Here is a 22,029-nt window from a genome sequence, read left to right on the forward strand (position 1 = left end):
ATGCCGCCCTTCTCCGGAGACTGAGGGCAGCTTACAGTGCGTTAAGCAATAGCCTTCATACTTTTGTATATTTATACAAAGTCAGCTTATTGCCCCCACAAACTGGGTCCTCATTTCACCTACCTTAGAAAGGATGGAAGGCTGAGTCAACCTTGAGCCTGGCAAGATTCAATCTTACTTTAATTTTATTTGTACGACACATATAATTATGTATGTATGCATGCATGCATGCATTTTTATTATTAAATTTTGAGCTTGCCCAACTATGAAAAGATTCTGGGCAGCCTACCACTATAAATGAATACAAATTTAAAAAGAGAAACAAGAAGGCTGAGGCCCTATAAAGAGGTCAGAGATTATATTATAAGAAGACTGGAGACTAAGATTATAAAAAGTTTGGAGACTAAGGTATATGATGAACAGTTAAGGGAGCAAAGTATGTTTCGCCAAACATAGACAAGGCTTAGGGGTTGAGATAATAGTTTGCTTCCAATTCTTGAAGAGCTGTCACAGGAAAGAGGCAGTTGACAGTTCTGGTCACCACAATGTAAAAAAGATGTGGAGACTCTAGAATGAGTGCAGAGAAGAGCAACAAAGATGATTAGGGAATTGGAGGCTAAAACATATGAAGAACGGTTGCAAGAACTGGGTACGTCTAGTTTAATGAAAAGAAAGACTAGGGGTGACATGATAGCAGTGTTCCGATATTTCAGGGGCTGCCACAAAGAAGAGGGAGTCAAGCTATTCTCCAAAGCACCTGAGGGCAGGACAAGAAGCAATGGGTGGAAACTAATCAAGGAGAGAAGCAACCTAGAACTCAAGAAATTTCCTAATAGTTAAAACAATTAATCAGTGGAACAACTTGCCTCCAGCATAAAACAGAACAGAACAGAATTCTTTATTGGCCAAGTGTGATTGGACACACAAGGAATTTGTCTTGGTGCATATGCTCTCAGTGTACGTAAAAGAAAAGAAGCTGTGAATCCTCCAACACTGGAAGTGTTTAAAAAGATGTTGGATAACCATTTGTCTGAAGTGATGTAGTGTTTCCTGACTAAGCAGGGGGTTGGACTAGAAGACCTCCAAGGTCCCTTCCAACTCTGTTATTCTCTTCTCTTCTCTTCTCTTCTCTTCTCTTCTCTTCTCTTCTCTTCTCTTCTCTTCTCTTAGTTAGTTTATTATATCTTCTCTTCTCTTCTCTTCTCTTCTCTTCTCTTAGTTAGTTTATTATATCTTCTCTTCTCTTCTCTTCTCTTCTCTTCTCTTCTCTTCTCTTCTCTTCTCTTCTATTCTATTCTATTCTATTCTATTCTATTCTAATATGACTTATTCTCCAAAGCACCTGAGGGCAGAACAAGAAGCAATACAGATGGTCCTCGATTTACAACAGTTCTTTTAGTGATTGTTCAAAGTTACAAAGTTACTTTATGAAAAAAGTGACTTATGACCGTTTTTCACAGCTACAACATTTGCAGCATTTCCACACACATGTGATCAAAATTCAAATGCATGGCAATTGGTTCATACTTATGACCATTGCAGCATCCTGGGGTCATATGATCCCCTTTTGCGAACTTCTGACAAGCAAAGCCAATGGGGAAGCCAGATTCCCTTAACAAGCAGATTATTAATTCATATCGTCACCACTACAGGCTCGGGAGAACCGGGCCAAACCAGGAGGAACCCACCATTGCTATGCTCCAATAAAACCATATAATACCATCCAAGGAAAAAAATATCTCTTACCCAATACCTTAACCCCAGGCCTAGGAATTAAGTCAAGTCTTCACAGTATTATTTAAATGTTATAAATATTATTATTGATGGGAGTAATAATAGAATTTTTACTGGAAAGAGGCAGGTGGGTTATGGGCTGTAAGTAGCTCACCCTATCTTTAATCATCCATGATTAAGCCTCTGTTTTGAATGAAGAACGTTCCATATTTAGTTCCTGGGATCTCTCAAAATGTTTGGAAAATTGTATTTTCTGAAAACCAGCATCACTACCAAGAGTGGTTGGGGAAGAGACATAGTGATGGATAACAAGCAGGGGTGGTACCTTGTTTTCCCCAAAATAAGACATCCCCTGATAATGAGCCCTATCGGGCTTTTGAGCGCATGGCAATAAGGCCAAGCGCTTATTTCAGAGTTCAAAAAAATATAAGAGGGGCTTATTTTCGGGGAAACACGGTAGTCACTTACTTTCCCTACTGGTTAACACATCCTGTCCACGCATGAGCCCGGCCTTCCGTGCATGTGCTTTGCTGGCCCGCGTGCCTTCCATGCATTAGAATTAGAATTCGAATTTTTTATTGGCCAAGTGTGATTGGACACACAAGGAATTTGTCTTGGTGCATACGCTCTCAATGTACATAAAAGAAAAGATACGTTCGTCAAGAATCATAAGGTACAACACTTAATGATAGTCATAGAGTACAAATAAGCAACCCAGAAACAATATCAATATAAATCGTAAGGATACAAGCAACAAAATTACAGTCATAAGTGGAAGGAGATGCATGCGCCCAGCCTCAAAACATGCCTAAATAGGATGGCATAGAGCCTGGGCGGGCCCACCCGCAATTTCCGCTAGCGGTTCGGGTGAACTGGTCCAAACCGGCTGAATGCCACCTCTGATAACAAGGATCTGGTGCACTGTTTCTCAACCATGGCAGCTTGAAAGATGTATTGGACATCAATTCCCAGCATTCTGGCTATGGAATTCTGGGAGTTGAAGTCCACCCATCTTCAAGTTGCCAAGGTTGAGAAATTCTTGTCTGTTATGAGGACCGTGTCTCAGTATATGGTAAATTGTGAAATGTTAAGAAGCGAACTATTTTGTACCTGGGAGTCAGATCAGAGGTTGAGCAAACAACACAAGATGATGGGTTGATTCTCCAACAAATATACCTGGTAAAATTCCTCTTTGAAATCTAGACATGTCTGCCAGTCGTAGATGTTCATATTGAGCTAAATGGACTAATTGTCTGACTCAGGGCTTGGTGTTACTTCTCGCAAACAGCTATGGCTTACTTAACTATGGTTTATCAGCTGAGTTCATGCATATACAGGCTAAATAGATAATAATATGGCTTAGCAAAATGGAAGGACCAAATCAATATGTTGCTATCTGTTCTGACCCAGCCTTAGCAGAAGCAAGAAACAGACTCCTTGTCACGAAAACCCCTCTTTATTTACCTCTTGTGAATTAATTGCATTCACCCATCGAAATGTCCAGGCAAGAGTCCTTCAAGGAGTTAACTGCAGTAACAGACCTTATCAGCACCTTGTGATAATTGCAAAGCCGTGAGCTCCCAGCTGAAAGGCTGCAAATTAAGTTCTGGCAAGCAGTCTTTGTGGCATGAAACACAATGAGCAAAATCTTCAGAAATGCGAACTGTTGTCTCCTATGTCAACCACTCCCCTTTCCTTTAATTTATTCCCCAGCCAGGGAAGGGCCATTCAGCATCCACGTGTGCTGTGCTTCCCGAGTCGACTCCTTGCCCTCTGTTGTTCACCTCTCCTAACTGCTCTGCGCATATGTGCATCTGGAACAGGCCCCAGCTGTTCTTCCTCCTCATTCATATCAGCCTCCAAAGGCCTCTCCAGTGACTGGGAAATGTTGGATAGCCCTGGCTCTGTGTCTGACGCAGAGCCTTCCCCAGACTCCAGAACTGGCCCAAGTTCCTCCCCAACCTCCTTATCATCTGACTCTGCCGCCAGCTCCCTGGCAACTGGTGGGCCACAACACTATCCCAGTCAACAATGTGTTTTGTGCAACACATCAAAGAGGAATATTCTCTTTTTTGTAGCAAGGGAAACATCCTTTGGGAAAGATGGTATATTTAAGAATAATGGGCATGTTTGGTCCCCGATGAGAACCATCTAAAACTCTTTAGAATCTATTATCTACACACATGAGACTTTATTTATTATTCTATCCCAGATCCCTCTGCCTTCATGAACAAAGTAGACAAATTGCCTGTGGAATTCATTAAGACTTGGTGATAAAGCCACCAACTTGAATGACTTTGGGGATTTAAAGGAGGAGGCGTCTATCAAAGTCTATTCAACTTGAGAATTCAGTTTCTTCCCAAAGAAACAGAGGTGTGTAGACCGGACTCAAGAGACTTATGTAAGGGAGTGGAAGAAATGGATAGAGTATGTGCAGAATAAATACCAAACTAGGAAGTACCAGATAGCTTTTAGTTGAATGTTGTATAGAAATGTATAGTATATAGGGGGTAGAATAGTTTAATGTCATGTAGAAATGTATAGTACACAGGGGGGAGAATAGAAGGGTGGTAATGATATAATATGATTTGGATTTGGATTTCACCTTGGGGAAGTCATGGGAGGAGGGGAGGGTTAGGGAGGGAAAGGGAATGGGAAAATGTGTATTTGTAAAACTTTTTCAATAAAAAAAAAAAAGAAACAGAGGTGTCTGTCTCCATCACTTGCCTGAAAATACAGATAGTCCTCAACTTACAATAATTCATTCACCGACCATTCAAAGTTACAGCTGCACTAAAAATGTGGCTTACAATTGGTCGTCCCAAAGGTGCTTTTTCAAGGGGCAACTGGACTTTCTGGTTTTTCTTTGAAGACATTTTGCATCTCATCCAAGAAGCTTCTTCAGCTCTGACTGGATGGTGGGGAATGGAAGGATTTATACTCCTTGCAGACAGCTGGTCATTTGCATTTTTTTAGCAGGTCGTGAAAGTCACCTGGAGGTTTATCTGTGTCATCAGGGTCACCTGAGTGTTGGAAATTGGTGTTGACGCTTCTTGGAACTGCTAAAAGAACTGTGTTGTGGATTGGAGATAGATTGGAGATTTTGGACAGAGAGGATCATTGGTTTGAAAGAGGGGTTAAAGAGGCCATCTATGTCAAAATTGAACAGCCCTCTCTCAACAGAGGAGGAGGGATATGACATCACCTATCTCCAGTCTACAACACAGTTGTAGTCCTTCCATTCCCCACCATCCAGTCAAAGCTAAAGAAGCTTCTTGGATGAGAAGCAAAATGTCTTCAAAGAAAAACCAGAAAGTCCAATTGCCTCTTGAAAAAAGCACCTTTGGGACAACCATGACTGGGATGACTGAGAATCTCCATAGACACGTACAATTGGTCCTTACACTTCCAGCCATTGCAGCATCCCCATGGTCACGTGATCCAAATCCGGGTGCTTGGCAACCCAGCATTATATTTACAATGGTTGCAGCATCCCAGGGTCATGTGATTGCCAATTGTTACCTTCTCGGCCATCTTCTGACTAGCAAAGTTAATGGGGGAAGTTGGATTCACTTAACAACTGCATGATTCAATTACAACTGCAGTGATTCACTTAACAACCATAGTAAAAAAAAAGATTGTAAAATCAGGTGTGACTTGCTTAGAAAGAGAAGTTCTGGTCCCAATTGTAGATATAAATCAAGGATTACCTGTGCTTTAAACTATTATCAGATGTAACCTGCAAAAAATTCTCCTATTACCAGATGGCAACCAAAAAGTTAGAATTTTTTTCTTCTTTTTTCCTTGGTTATTAGCTAATGTTCACTCAGATTGTTGCAGCCAAGATCTGACAAGAAATAATGGGTGGAAGATCATTAAAGAGAGATCCAACCTAGAACTAAGGAGAAATTTCATGGCAGTGAGAACAATTAATTAGTGGAACAGTTTATCTCCAGAAGGAGTGGGTGCTCCATCACTGGATATTTCTAAAGAAGAGATTGGACAGACATTTGTCAAGAATGATCTAGGGTCTCCTCCTCAAGCAGGGGGTTAGACTAGAAGACCTCTATGGTCCCTTTCAACTGTGTTAATCTGTATTCTGTACTCTATTCATAGCCATCACACACCCAAGGTTTTCTGGAAAAACTTTATTTTAATAGCCAATGTATTTAAGGGAAGTCAGGATCATGGCTTGTGTGGACACTACACCATTTTACCTGCTTATTTGCTGTAACTCTCTACCTGATCTCTCTGCATGATCACTGTTTGATCATAGCTACATGTTGCTTTCTACTATTTATTCAATGTTTTGATATTGAACTTGTTCCTGTTTTTGAAACTCAAGAAGAACTGTTTTATTGTGTATGACTACAACTGGTAAGAAGACTTTGTACTTGAAATATCCCTGGATTGATCTTTTAACTCTCGTCTTATCTGTGTATGACTTGGATGGTTTTTGGACTTTGCTTTACTTTTTCTAAAAGTAAAAGACTACAACAACTCAGTGTGTTTGTATGTTGACTGTGATTGTTCACAACCACTCCCAGTCGCTTTTCATGCATTTACACTGCTCAATAACCCACAACATCGGTTATGAGCCAAGAATATCCTTAACAATATGGATTAATATAATTTTGAGATCAGGAGATACGCCATTCCAAAGGAGGGGAAGGGAGGCTGAATGACAATCCCATAGTCTCTGAAGATAATATTCCTGTAAAGATGAGACTCAGAGAGACCCCACTGTTGAAGAAGGTAGTCCCATAAATATCCAACTCCCAGCCCTGCAATTTGCTTTTGAGATACCAATAAAGGGGAATATTTTAGCTCAGGGTCTAGCACTGATGGTGTTACCTAGTTTTGGTAATGAAACATGTGCAAGCAAGCAACCAAGCTCAGAGAGCACCAAGGACCCCCTCTTTTGAGATATGTTTCAGAGGCAAAGATTGTTTTGGAGAAAATCTGAAATGTGTTGTGAGCACAGCTTATTTACTTATAGTACAAGGGAGGCTAAGAGTACTGTATGTATAAATGTCCTGTCTTTTTCACTGTCTTTTTCTTGTTTTGGAATCCTAGTGGACAATCATTTAGATATAAGGCAGCAGTGTGCTGCAGCTGCCAAAAAAGCCAACATAGTTCTGGGCTGCATCAACAGAGGGATAGAATCAAGATCACATGAAGTGTTAATACCACTTTATAATGCCTTGGTAAGGCCACACTTGGAATACTGCATCCAGTTTTGGTCGCCACGATGTAAAAAAGATGTGGAGACTCTAGAAAGAGTGCAGAGAAGAGCAACAAAGATGATTAGGGGACTGGAGGCTAAAACGTATAAAGAACGGTTGCTGGAATTGGGTATGTCTAGTTTAATGAAAAGAAGGACTAGGGGTGAAATGATAGCAGTGTTCCAATATCTCAAGGGTTGCCACAAAGAAGAGGGAGTCAAGCTATTCTCCAAAGCACCTGAGGGTAGGACAAGAAGCAATGGGTGGAAACTAAGGAAGGAGAGAAGCAATTTAGAACTAAGGAGGAATTTCCTGACAGTTAGAACAATTAACCAGTGGAACAACTTGCCTCCAGAAGTTGTGAATGCTCCAACACTGGAAGTTTTTAAGAAGATGTTGGATAACCATTTGTCTGAAGTGGTGCAGGGTTTCCTGCTTGGGCAGAGGGTTGGACTAGAAGACCTCCAAGGTCCCTTCCAACTCTGTTATTCTATTCTATTCTATTTTTGCTCTACAGTATGTACATTATTTTCTCCTGAAGCTTTCTTGGGTTTTTAATGCTACCATTAGATCCGCAAGACAATTTCACCAGGAAATGTCTCCAATTACAGTTGTCCCATACCAATGCTACTGTTCCCTGTTAAGTGAGAAAAGGTTAAAAAATGTCTCGATTCAGAAGAAAATCCAGAGAAACTACCCACCCAATTTCTTCACCCTTTAAAGTTGTTGGAGAAGTTTGAAAGGCCATTGGTGCCCCATTCTTATTTAGCCATTTCATTCAAAACATCCTTATATAATTGTCTGGAAGTTGAGTCATGGCAACTAGACAAGTCTACCTGGATGACTGAGAATTTTCATCGACATATCCCTATATAAATGGTGACACAGGAAGGCCAGATAGGATAAAATTAAATTTTAGGTCAATGTCTATGGAGATTCTCAGTCATCCAGGTCACAGTTGTCTCAAATGTGCTTTTTCAAAAGGCAACTGGACTTTCTTTGTTTTTCCTTGAAGATGTTTCGCTTCTCATCCAAGAAGCTTTTTCAGTTTTCATTTATGGTGGGGGGCTGGAAGGAGTAGCTTATTAAATATTATCAATATTTTTATAATATTATTAATATTTGAGGGGCTGCCACAGAGAGGAGGGAGTCAAGCTATTTTCCAAAGCACCCGAAGGCCAGACAGGGAATAATGGATGGAAACTGATCAAGGAGAGATTCAACCTGGAAATGAGAAATTTTCTGACAGTGAGAACAATCAACCAATGGAACAGCTTGTCTTTGGAAGTTGTGGGAGCTTCATCACTGGAGGCTTTCAAGCAGAGACTGGGCTCCAATTGTCAAAAATGGTGTACGGTCTTCTGCTTGTGTAGGGGAGTTGAACTAGATGACCTACAAGGTCCCTTCCAATTTGAACAAGATTATTGTCTTAGAATATTCAAATTATTTAATTTTAGGTAATATTGGCCAGATTAGGTATCCCAACAAATGAACCTGGCTGATTCACCAACCTTCTAGATGTTGCCAAATTCTTAGTATAATAGGCATTGTGTACCATTGGGTTAAAATGTTGCAACTGAACAAAAGAATCCAGATTCAAGCTCCAACTTGACCATGGAGTTCCCTGCATGACTTGGGGGCCAGTCAGCCCCAGTCCAATCTCATGAAACAGTGGTGGAACTCAAATGATGAAAAACACCTGTATATAGTAGCTCACATTTTAGTCACTTCCTGTTGTTGAAACACACCCTAATGGACTGCCGTTGAAGGCCACCCAGAAGCTACAAATGGTCCAGAATGTGGTGGCGCACACAATGATGGGTATCTCTAGGGCTTTTCCAGCTTTCGTTCTGAGAGTGCCATCACGATGTTGATGCCTAAAAAAAATTGTATTGCAGTTATGAACTCCTTTTTAAGGAGGGTGTGATGGTAGCCAAGAAGGATGTCCACATTTATTTATTTTATTTATTTATTAGGTTGATTTATATGCCGCCCTTCTCCGGAGACTCAGGGCGGCTTACAATGCTTTTTAAGCAATAGCCTTCATACTTTTGTATATACCTGCTTAGTAGGGCTTTTGGCCCTCCCTAAGCGGTGTTCTATTTTATACAAAGTCAGCTTATTGCCGCCACAAACCGGGTCCTCATTTTACCTACCTCGGAAGGATGGAAGGCTGAGTCAACCTTGAGCCTGGTGAGAATTGAACTCGCAATAATTGCAGGCAGCTGGCAGCTAAGTGCTACTTTAAGAGTAGTTTAGTCCACTGCACCACCAGGCTCCACATACCTAAGCATCCAGAACTAGCAGACAAAAATGTGCCCAACCTCCCTGTCATGAAAGCAATGCAGTCCCTGAAATCTCCTGGCTATGTGACAGAACAGTTTGCCTGGAGGCATTTTTATTGGTATTTGATCCATGAGGGCATCCAGTACCTACGGGATTATCTCCACATACCACCTGAAATTGTGCCTGTCACTTCGTGCCACAGCCATCCTGAAACAGGCAGACCCAGGCCCAGAGGTTTAGAGGGTGCACCTCCTGCTCATCTTACATGAGGAGAAGCTGATAGGATACCTATGGAAGAAGCGCAGCTTTTCCTGGTGCAGACAAAAAGGCAGAAGCTGGTGCTGGCTCAGCTACTGAATTTCAGTTTAGAGGTGGATTTGGACCAGGGGTGAAATCCAGCAGGTTCTGACAGGTTCTGGAGAACCGGTAGCGGAAATTTTGAGTAGTTCGGAGAACCGGCAAATACCACCTCTGGCTGGTGCCAGAGTGGGGTGGGAATGGGGATTTTGCAATATCCTTCCTCTGCCACGCCCACCAAGCCACACCATGCCCACCAAGCCACGCCCACAGAACCGGTAGTAAAAAAAATTGAATTTCACCACTGATTTGGACGTGGGCGTGGTCAACCCCCTCAGTAGAAAACTGTTGGTGTTATTTGCATCTTGTGTATAATAAAAGGGTGTCTCTAGGTTTTCCCATGTAGCATCTCTGTTGCGTGAGCTTCACTAGCTTCCAGTTTTCCAGTTGAAGAAAATTCAAAGTGATGGTTATTATCTGTAAAGGCCTATATTATTATCTGTAAAGGCCTATATGGCACGGGACTAGGTTTGTGGGACCACTATTCCCTAAGGGCATCTGCCTGGCCTACAAGATTGAATAGCATGGACACAGTCCTAGTCCCCTCCATTAAATGCTCCTGTTGTGGCTCCGTTACCTGAGCCTGTGTCATCGGCAGGAGAGGACTCCGAGAGTGAAGGAGAAGAGTTGGCAAGGCCTCCCTCTCCAGGACCCTCCTCTCTGGCAATGCCTTCGGTGTCCGCCGAAGGGCAAGAGATAGGGCCGGGGCCAAGCACATCCACGTAGCCACAGGTGGACAGTGATGAGGGAAATGAGTCTTGGCTGGATCCCCGGCAGCATCGCAGAGATAAGCACGCGCAACAGAAGAAAAGGTGTGCCAGAGATTAAGCTGAGTCACTGGACCATACCCCACAGGGTATAAAAGGGGGTGAGGTGGCCATTCAGACTCTGTGACGGACAAAACTAACTACTATCAAGTCACATTGCATCTTTGGAAACAACATTATCGGCCTTGGATTTATTTTACGAACTGGACAATTCTTGACTGTGTGTATTTTGTTTATTGAGTAAAGTTCTTGGCAAGCAGCTACTGGGTTGCTGCCAAGCTTCTTATCGGAAGAATTGGTTATCTGCCAGTTTATTTAACCCCCGGCTGTCTGTTTGTGTGCGTGTGTGAGATGGGGACAAAACAGCTCCCATCTTCTGGGACCTAGGAAGCATGGTTTATCCATGGTAGCCTTTGTCTTATGGAACACCCTTCCCCTTGAACCGCAGCAGGTCCCCTACCCTTTAAACCTTCCAAAAAGTACATAAGATCTGGGTTTTTCACCAAATGATGGGATAAGGTGAGATTGATGAGATGAACTTTTGTGAGCGGCACATGAAAGTTTAGCTATGGTGCCAAGTTTGGTTTTGGTTTTGGTTTTAACACTAGTGATTTTAATTTTTTTTTAAATTGTACATAATGTTGTTTTATCTTTTGGTTGGGAATTATCCAGAGTTTGGTACAAGATGGCCAGCTACAAAAATGTTTTAAATCAATAAATCAATCTCATTGAACTCTCCAGAGGAAAAAGTAGTGTAGGAGATGACCAGACTGATCTTGAGGAAGAGATCCAACGAGTCATCAGTCATGAGTCCCTGCGCACCTACAAGAGATCTTAGTCCAGCCCACATTGAATTCCTTTCTATTCTTAACTCCCGTTAATTTCCCTTGACCATTAGTAACTCAGATTCTTGTAGGGAACTTAAACTTGCAATAAATCTTTATAGTCATTTGAACTGTCTGAATCTCCAGATTTCCCTAGTGCTTGACTGCTAGGATATAAATGCAAAAATAAATATGTAGACTCAGAAGTGGGTCCCAGAGATCCTAAACCAATGCCGTATTTCTTTCTTTCTTTCTTTGTTTATTATATTTTTATGCCATCTATATCTCCCTTATAAGGTGACATTAAGGTGCAAGAAGAGACATTTAATTCACAGGTAGAACAGGGAATTCTCCAAACAGTAAAAAGACACCATGTAACTTCTTCATACATACTAGGTAGAGTTGATGTACAAAGAACATTATGCATTCTTTATTATTTAAAAGGAATTTCAAATATTACCCCAGCTACGAGATGGGTAATTTGCAGTCTTTGAGTTGATTTTCCCGTAGCTGTTGGCCTAATATCAAAAGCCCTCTGCAACAAATCAGTTCAAATCTCGGGTAAGAGCCATCTGTCCTTTTCGACAGCCCTGGGAGAGCGGGAGATGTCAAAATTAAAGAAGAAGAAGCCATAGAGAATGGATAATCTGTTTTAAATTTGGCTCTGGTCCCACACATCTTGCCTGCAGCCCTGCCCACCCTTGGCCTCCAGCCTAGGAGCTTTTTTTTGGGAGGGGGGTTGCCTTGAAATAGCTCAAGTAGCATTTGATGTAGGGAGAGGAAAATTTTCAGTTTGGGATCACATGCAGAGTTTCTGATTTCTCATTCCAAACTTCTGCGCAGAGCTGAGGATGGATGAGATGGCTTGAAAAGGCTCCTTTCAAATCTGTACTTTTATTTCCCATTTAGTTGATGAGGACAAAAAAAAAAATCCAACTTGCAGCCTCCTGGCTATAGTCTCATTTCCTTCATCTAGAAAATTGCTAATGTTTGTACAAGACGCCACGGCACTGAAAAAAGTGACTTATGACTATTTCTCACATTTACAAACATAAAAAGTAAAGGTTCCCCTTGCACATAGATGCTAGTCGTTCCTGACTCTAGAGGGCGGTGCTCATCTCTGTTTCAAAGCCGAAGAGCCAGCGCTGTCCGAAGACGTCTCCATGGTCATGTGGCCGGCATGACTAAATGCCAAAGGTGCATGGAATGCTGTTACCTTCCCACCAAAGGTGGTCCCTATTTTTCTACTTGCATTTTTTACGCGCTTTCGAACTGCTAGGTTGGCAGAAACTGGGACAGGTAACGGGAGCTCACCCTGTTACGCGGCACTAGGGATAATCTTTTAGGACCTTCGGAGAAGCGAAGCCAGTAGGGAAGCCAGATTTACTTAACAATCATGTTACTAACTTAAGAACTGCAGTGGGGGAAAATAAGGCTTTCCTCCCTCCCTCCAGTAAGGCCAAAGAATTTGAAAGAATACAATCAATTTTGTAAATAAAAATGGTGATAGTTCACAAAGATTACTAGGGGCAAATGGAAATAGATATTATTTCCATAGCAAGGAAGATAAAAGCAGGAATGGTTAAATTGAATACTTAATTTAAACAGGAAAATACTGCATGTTCTTATTTGGATATCGCTTCTGGAATTTGTGCTTGTGAAAAAGAAGAAAAATGAAACTTTGATTTTGATTGTGTTGATTAGAAAGAGATGGTGTTATAGAAATGGCTAGTTCAGAGGTGGGTTTCAGCAGGTTCTGACCAGTTCTGGAGAACCGGTAGCGGAAATTTTGAGTAGTTTGGAGAACCGGAAAATACCACCTCTGACTGGCCCCACCCCCATCTATTCTCTGCCTCCCGAGTCCCAGCTGATCGGGAGGAAATGGGGATTTTGCAATAACCTTCCCCTGGAGTGGGGAGCGAATGGAGATTTTACAGTATCCTTCCCCTGGAATGGGGTGGGAATGGAGATTTTACAGTATCCTTCCACTGCCACGCCCGCCACGCCCGCCACGTCCACCATGCCACGCCCGCCATGCTACATCACGCCCACCAAGCCACGCCCACAGAACCGGTAGTAAAAAAATTTTGAATCCCACCACTGGGCTAGTTATACATTAATATGTAAAAGTCAAAAGTTGAAGTTGGAGTGTGTTTATCTTGTACTCTGCTAGGAAGAGTTGGAAGTCAATGCCCCCTTTTCTTTCTTTTTCTCTTCCCCCTTGTATTTCGCACCTCCCTTTCACATTCCCTTTCCTTCCCTTAATTTCTTTTTTTCTTTTCTTTTTTTGTATTTTATACAATAAAAAATTAAAAATGGAAAAAAAAAAAGAACTGCAGCGATAAACTTAACAACCGTGGCAAGAGAGTTCGTAAAAAGGGGCAAAATATGAATAACAACTGTCTTGCTTAGCAATGGAAATTTTGGGCTCAATTGTGGTCATAAACTGAGAGATATACCTACAATCCATTTGGAATTCTGCCCTTGATCTCATCAGCTAAGGTTGCCTCGGTTCTCGGCTTAAGTTTAAATTCTCCATTCCAGGGGTGAAATCCAGCAGATTCTGACAGGTACTGGAGAACTGGTAGCAGAAATTTTGAGTAGTTCGGAGAACCGGCAAATACCACCTCTGGCTGGCCCCAGAGTGGGGTGAGAATGGAGATTTTGCAGTATCCTTCCCCTGGAGTGGGGAGAGAATGGAGATTTTGCAGTATCCTTCCCCTGGAGTTGGGTGGGAATGGAGATTTTGCAGTATCCTTCCCCTGCCACACCCACCAAGCCATGCCCATCAAGCCACACCACGCCCAGCAAGCCACGCCCACAGAACCGGTAGTAAAAAAAAATTGGATTTCACCACTGCTCCATTCTCTTGTGAAATGCCAGTCTTCTCACCTTCAAGATGAATTTGGCATTGTTACCTGATAGCTTCTGACAACTCAAGCAAGCACGCGATGATCTCATAAGATTTTGACTGCATTTAATTTAAAATATTTTCTTTTCATTTAGTTCAAGCCGAACAAGCTGGATCCCATCTAAGTATATCAGCACTGCATCGGCCACTTGATAGCATTTGAAAACAGCTTCATCTGCATGAAACTTTAACATCTGGATGGATCATAGACCATCTTTATGTGAAACTCTTTTTTATATATCATAATTGGGGTGTCCAAGAAAGGTGAAGAGCTGCATAATAATTCCCATTCTAATGCCAAATAAGTGACATTCCACATAAAATACATCTATCGTGCTCTTTATTTTAGGATGTTACAAAGGAAGGGAATAAAAAAATACGAAGACAAATAAATTAATATCAAATTGTCAGGTGCAAGAAGTCAGGAATGCAAGATAGAACTCAAAAGTGTTGTAAGTTTATGTCATGCTACCTATATACAAGAATCTGAACTACTAATGGTTCAAGGCGAATTGGTGCCAGATAAGGATCATCGGACTTCAAAGGGAGCTGATGTTTTATTAGGGCATAGAGATTCTAACCTGATGATGTGTTTGACTCCACCCTCGGTCATCTCCTACAGAAATGTCGTTCAAATTAGATTACACAAATAGATTACTTATTTGCGATACCTCTTCATACCCTTCTACTCTTGGAAGCCATGATTGTGTTGACCATGACAATATGTATTGCCATCTCTGTTTTTTAGACTTCTCTCTCTTTTTGAAGATCACATTAGCTCCATCCAGCAATGGCTGTCTTGCCAGTGGTGGGATTCAGCCGGTTCAGGCCAGTTCAGTGGACCGGTAGTTAAATTGCTGGCTGGCTCCACCCCTTCCTGCCCCTTCTAGGAGTCCCCATGCACCCCATTTTCGCTCCCAGGAGGCTTCAGGGAGGCCTCCTAGGCCCAAAGTGGGCTATGGAAGGCTGTGGTGCGCCCCCTTCCCCGCAGCCTGTTTGTGCTTCCAGGAGGCTTCAGGGAGGCCTCCTAGGCCCAAAAGGCACCACAGGGAGGGGCATGCACCCCCCCCCGAAGCCCATTTTTGCTCCCGGGGGGTGCAGGAGGCCGTGTGCTGCCTGTCACACCCTCTGGCCACTCCCACCATGGCCACACCCATCCAGCCAGTCATTAGGGCAGAGAACCAGTTAACTTATTTGAATCCCACCACTGTGTCTTGGTATTGCCCTTCTCACCCCAATTACTCTTAGAATCAAAGAATTGTAGGATGGAAAAGGACCTTTGAAATCTTTTTAGTGTAATCTTATGTCCAAGGCAGGAGTTCTTATTCTATCCCAGTCAAACTATTGTCCAATCTTTTCTTGAAAACCTCCAGCAATGGAACACCTACAATTTCAGGAGGCAAGCGATTCCATTGATCAATTGTTCTGTCAGGAAATTTCTCTTATTTCCAGGTTGGATCTCCCTTTGACAAGCTTCCACCCGTTTCTTTTAGTTCGGCCATCAGGTGTTACAGAGAGTAAATTGACTCCCTCTTCCCTATGACATCCCCTCAAGTATTGGAAGATAGCTATCATCTCTCTATGTCTTCTCTTTCTCAGGCTAAACATACCTAGTTCCTTTAGCTGTACATTGTACGATTTAGCCTCCTCACCCCTTATAGTCTTTGTTGCTCTTCTCTGCACGCTTTCTGGGCCTCAGGATCTTCTGTCATACATTTGTTTTCTCTTCAAGAATTAGTGTACTATAGGGTGGAATATAAATCCTATCTCTGTCTGTGTCTCTCTATCTCAGGGGTGTCAAACTGGTGGCCCACGGGCTGGATGTGTCACATGCCGGCCATGCCCACCCCAGCTCCGCGAAGGGAAAAAAATGTTGCGATATGTCACGTGATGGCAACGTGACGCGGTGAGTTTGACATCCATGCTCTATCTCATCTCTCTATCTCTCTATAAACTCCCCTTTTATGACCCTGTAATCTCTTAATTCAGGGTAAAGTCGGGATGATTGGATGGAGCTGAGCATTTATTGGCCGGATGCCCTTCCTGATGCCATGTGGAGTTCACAGCAATTATTATTATTTTTTAGCCGCAGGAGATAAACATCTGCTGCTACCTAGAATTGAACTCTGAACCTTCTGAGTGGAAGGCAAGTATCTGCACTACTAGGCTACCACACTGCTCATCCATCCATCCATCCATCCATCCATCCATCCATCCATCCATCTATCATCTCTCCTGCAATCTTATCTTTATTCAGTCTTCATATGTCCAATCCATTGATTACTCACTTTTGTATTCCGTCCACATTCATTCATTCATTCATTCATTCATCCATCCATCCATCCATCCATCCATCCATCCATCCATCTATCCATCCATTTATTCATTCATTCACTCCCCATTTCTTGTTGATTCTAATTTCCGGTTTTACCCTCACACAGTTCTTAACTATCTCATTTTTTTTAACTTTCAACATACTTTGAAGTTTCTCCTGACATAGCCCACTTTTGCTCCTGCATACAAAAGTTGGCAAAAACCCTCTCTTATAGATGACTATTTTCCCTCTGTTGCTTTTTATGCAATACTTTAATATCCTGTTTTGTGAAATTGTCAAAAAAAAAATGAAGACAAATTGCTATTAATTACGAATGCAAGAAATTACGCAGCCTAATGCAAAATAGTATTAGAGAGCTTTCTCTGTTAAGGTTCCTATAGCCCATTGTTTAAATGCAGACAAAGAAAGCTGAAGATTTTTCAAAGTAGAAAAACTGAATCACAACCAAAGTTATAATCTTTAACATGCAGGCAAGCATTGCTAGTTTCAATAAAAATGGGTTTTTAAGTATGTTTGTTCTTCTAAAAGCCTTGTTTCAGCTGCTTAGCTGTAATTACATTTTTTTGCTGTTGAATTGATTTATTGTATCTTTCAATTTGAATAAAAATATGTCTTGGGAATCATCACTTTTTCTTCTTTATTTATGTTTACATTAAGTACATTTGCTGTGTGAAAAGCTACTTTGGGCTGCTTTTATTTCTTTATATCTTTCCTTCCTTTTTTGAAATCGGAGCTCCCAAAGTCTGCCAGTGCTTCATCTTCAACAAATAATAGAGGACAATACCACCAATTCCCACTACAAGTAGTCTTCCCTTAATGAACACAACTGGGGATTGGCAACTCAGTCGTTAAGCGGAAAATCACTGTTGTGGTCCGCCAGCAGCCTGCGAACCTGACAGCAGAGTCAGACAGTGAGGAGGCTGGGGAGGACCATGGACCAGTCCTGGAGTCTGGGGAAGGCTCGGACGAGGGCTGTGCATCAGGCAGAGAAAGGGCCATCTGGGAGATACGTGCTGCAGAATTGGACCTCAGTGAGGTAGAGGAACAGGGGGAGCGTGTTCCCAGTGCACGCATGCACAAAGCTGCCAGGAGGCAAGAACAGCTGAAACAAAAGAGATGACTTGGGAGTAGGGCTTGGAGATGATTGGCCCCTCCCATAAGACTTAAAAGAGGAGCAAAGGCACATGGGCCTTTGCAGGAAGCAATGTTTGTTCATTTGGTTCAGCTTAAAGCCTGAAGCTCTGTTTGATTCTGGACTTCATGTGGCTTTGCCAATTAGGTCTTTGGCAGCGTGTCAAGGGAGATAAAGGTGGGTGATTATCCCGAAGGACATCTCCCGAAGGACTCTTTACAACTAATTGGGACTCATCTGTGAATGAACAGAATTCACAGCTGTTGCAATGAAAGAGGTTTTTGGGACTACTTGTGTGTTTTAATGACTCAGGAAGCCTAGGTCAGAACAACTACATGACCATGATGAGCTTATGCCTTCACTTCTGGGTGAACTGGGTATGTCTAGTTTAATGAAAAGAAGGACTAGGGGAGACATGATAGCAGTGTTCCAATATCTCAGGGGCTGCCACAAAGAAGAAGGAGTCAAGCTATTCTCCAAAGGACCTGAGGGTAGGACAAGAAGCAATGGGTGGAAACTAATCAAGGAGAGAAGCAACCTAGAACTCAGGAGAAATTTCCTGACATTTAGAACAATTAATCAGTGGAACAACTTGCCTCCAGAAGTTGTGAATGCCCCAACACTGGAAGTTTTTAAGATGATGTTGGATAACCATTTTTCTGAAGTGGTGTAGGGTTTCCTGCTTGGGCAGGGGGTTCGACTAGAAGACCTCCAAGGTCCCTTCCAACTCTGTTTTTCTATTTCTATTTCTTTTGGTGGTTAAACAATGTGTGGTCACCAAGTGAAAAATCACATGACCATAACTTGCCACTTGTAACTCCAGAAGTTTTAAATTCTCCAACACTGGAAGTTTTTAAGAAGAGATTGGATAACCATTTGTCTGAAGTGGTGTAGGGTTTCCTGCCTGAGCAGGGGGTTGGACTAGAAGACCTCCAAGATCCCTTCCAACTCCTGTTCTATTCTATTCTATTCTATTCTATTCTATTCTATTCTATTCTATTCTATTCTATTCTATTCTATTCTATTCTATTCTACTCTACTCTACTCTACTCTACTCTATTCTATTCTACTCTGGATTTTACTTCTGCCTTCTGTAGGAACTCTGCTTGTGACAAGCCAGTTGCGAAGCACACAAATGGCAATCACATGACCGTGGTTGTAAATATGAAGTTTAGTCTCAAAGTCGTTTCTTTAGCACCATTGTAACTTTGAATGGTCAATGTGCGAGGCACTCAGCCATCCAGGACTACCGTGTCCTGCCAAACTAACCGCACACCTCATGGGGGAAAAAATCTTCACCTGTTCTCAATTTCATGCCAAAATAAAATCAATTGCTAGCTAGCATCCTATATGTATTTTTTAATTGTGTGTGTTTAGTTTTGTGTGTTTGATCTAGCACAGGGTTTTTTTTTTAAAAAAATTGTATCACAGATCTCTTTGATAGTATGGTAAAACTCAATGGACTTCTGTGGTGAAATCTACAGACCCTTTTCCAGAAAAAAAGTATAAAATTTCCAGAAAAAAAGTATAAAATGCACTGATAGAGATTGTAATAAAAAGAAAACTGCTAGTGATTAAATGTACCTATCAAAATGTTAACAATAACTGAACTGTTTAAATTTGTTGAAGTTAACACATAAGTTTGAAGTCCAGGGCCCATAAATGATTCAGTTGCCTACATTTATTCTGGAATGAAAAGCAAAATTTCACTTAGGGGTTTGTAAAAAATAAAGTTGCAATTTTCCCCCAGCCAATGGGGAATCCAATGAAATCCCATTTTGCTCCTGCAATTGTCTCTACTCCTACCAGCTCATAACTCTTAAGAATTCAATTCAATTCAATTAATTAAATTATTGCCGTTGGCTTTACTAGCGCTATGGGTAAAAATCCCAGTCTAGAATGAAGGAAGGAAGGAAAAGAGAAGCTGCATAGCTACTAAACCATTATTCCTCCATCCTACTGAGAATAGTCAAAGTGAAAGTATGAGTTTTCTTAATGCCTCTAATCTTGGTTATAATCTGCAGCTGTGCCTGAAATGAGAGAAAGGGTAGAGGGGAATAGATTTTGAATAATGGCGAGAAATGGTGCTTAGAACAGATTCTGTAGGCTGTGGTTTGAGGCACATCAACATTCGTGCTGTGACTGCTTATGCTGGTGCAACACAGACATTTGTAGCCTCCATAATTTTCATAGGCTTCGCACAGATTGCTTCAGAGCCCACCATGTAGCAGTGAATAGCTCTGATCTGCTTTTGTATTGGAAAGAACTGGCCTTCATTCAGAGGTCTGAGAAGTGATAGCCATGCAATGGAGAGACCACTAGGTAGTGAGGTTTGGACTGTTGCAGCGTATTTCTCTCGGTAAAACATATAGAGACCCAGAGGTGGTATTCAGCCGGTTTAGCCTGGTTCGTCTGAACTGGGAGCAGAAATCGCGGGTGGGCCCGACCACCTGCCCATCCGCCCTGGCTCTATGCCATCCCATTTAGGAATGTTTTTGAGGCTGGGCGCATGCATGGAAGGCGCGCGGGCAAGCAAAGCACTGTTGTAACCCAGGCCCAAGTAGGTAGTATTAGACGCAAACAGTTCCAAAACAAACAGACTTTATTAGAACAGCTGAGAATTAACTCATTCTCAGCGTAGTCCAAACTAAATTAAAACAAATTCTTCATAACACAAATTCTTCAGTCTAATCACCAACCTTGGTATAATTAGGCAAACTGCCAAAGGCTTCTCATGGCAAAAGTTCAGAAGCAGAAGACGCCAACCAGAGATAAGTGCAGTAAGACAAGAACAAGTCTATCAAGGTTGTTTTCCGACAAAGAGCCCAAGAGCCGTTGCTGGTTTTTTAAGCCTTATGGAAGGGACCAATCATCTCTTGGCCCTACTCCCAAGTTGTCCTCTTTGCTGTAGCTGCTCTTGCCTTCTGGCAGCTCTTCTCATACGTGCACTAGGAACAGGCTCCTCCTGTTCCTCTGCCTCTCTGTTGTCAGCCTCTGAAGGCTCCGGAGTCCACACATCACTCCCCGATAGCCCTGGCCCCATCTCTGCCTCCGATGCAGAGCCCTCATCCGGGCCTTCCCCAGCCTCCAGGACTGGCCCATGTTCTTCCTCAGCCTCATCGCTGTCTGACTCCGCTGCCAGCTCCGCAGGCTGCTGGCGGACCACAACAAGCACATGCGCTGAAGGCCAGACGCATATGTGGAAGGCAGGCACACACGTGAACCTTGGTAGTACAGTGGTCTAAAGCACCCTGTTATTAAGACCAGCTGCCTGCAATTACTGCAGGTTCGAATCTCGCCAGGCTCAAGGTTGACTCAGCCTTCCATCCTTTCTAAGGTAGGTAAATTGAGGACCCAGTTGTGGGGGCAATAAGCTGACTTTGTATAAATATACAAAAGGATGAAGGCTATTGCTTAGCACATTGTAAGCTGCCCTGAGTCGCCGGAGAAAGGCGGCATATAAATCAAATTAAAAAAAAAAAAACAGGTGCGCACGTGCACGAAGTAGTAAGATAATCCAAAACCACCGCTGTAGAGACCCATATTAAATTGGACCATATTCAAAAACTTATGGATCTCATTGGATTCTAGGCAGCTTTGAGGATATTTTCTCAAGCTTGGTGAAGCTTGGTGAAGTTTGTGATAAAGCTTGGTGAAGCTTGGTGAAGTTTCTCAAGCTTGGTGAAGTTTGTGATAAAGCTTTTCCTGAAAATAGGTTCCATTGACTATTATGAGTCACAATAATATGACTATTATTGTGGCATGCTATGTCTAGCCAACACAGTTTTGATTTGCTGGCTAGGGAACTCTGGGAGTTGAAGTCTGCAAGTCTTAAAGTTGGACTTTATGGTTGAACATCCCCAATGTAAGATAAGCAAGTCAATGTCTATGTTTCCCCACAGGGCAAAGGAAAACCCTCAAAACTGAAAGTTTCAACTCACTAGCTAGTAAATCTTACACTGAACAATTTATGCTTCAGCACCAGAACTCACTTGAAGTCAATACAAAACATCTTCAGCCCAATTTATAGATTCCTCACTTCCTAAGTGACCTTCATGTAAGAGAACTGAAATCATAAGATATGAGTGAATATTAGAATTAACAAAGAAAGTGCTGAAGTCTTCAAGAATCAACTATCAACAATAAAGGAACAAGAAGCCAAAAAACACAACCAGACCAGCATCTAGTAGAATAGCAGTGAAAGCCTTGGAAAACATCTTGAGATGTTTTGACTTGTCTACAAAGATCAGAACCCTAGAGGCAATGGTTTTCCTTTATGGCATTAAAAGTTGGACTTTGCACAAGCAGGATAGAAAGAGTATTGATGCTTTTATACTTTGGGTGCTGGAGAAGACTTCTGAATATATAATGGATAGCCAAGAGGATGAACATAGAACAATTCATTTCAGGGTTCTCACTTGAAGGACACATAACCAGACTCCAGTTATATTTTGGATA

The 22,029-nt window shown here is 42.1% G+C and overlaps 1 protein-coding gene and 1 pseudogene across 3 annotated transcripts in view; one reads left to right on the plus strand and one right to left on the minus strand.

Moving 5' to 3' along the window:
* The window catches only part of CALN1 (calneuron 1), a 423,249-nt gene that overhangs the window by 245,860 nt on the left and 155,360 nt on the right, over positions 1-22,029 (minus strand). The gene's annotated exons all lie outside the window — the stretch shown is intronic.
* On the plus strand, positions 8,827-9,883 carry LOC132712304 (small ribosomal subunit protein eS10-like; annotated as a pseudogene).

Source organism: Pantherophis guttatus, chromosome 1 (assembly GCF_059756535.1).
Source record: "Pantherophis guttatus breed Tessera chromosome 1, ASM5975653v1, whole genome shotgun sequence".
NCBI lineage: Eukaryota > Metazoa > Chordata > Lepidosauria > Squamata > Colubridae > Pantherophis > Pantherophis guttatus.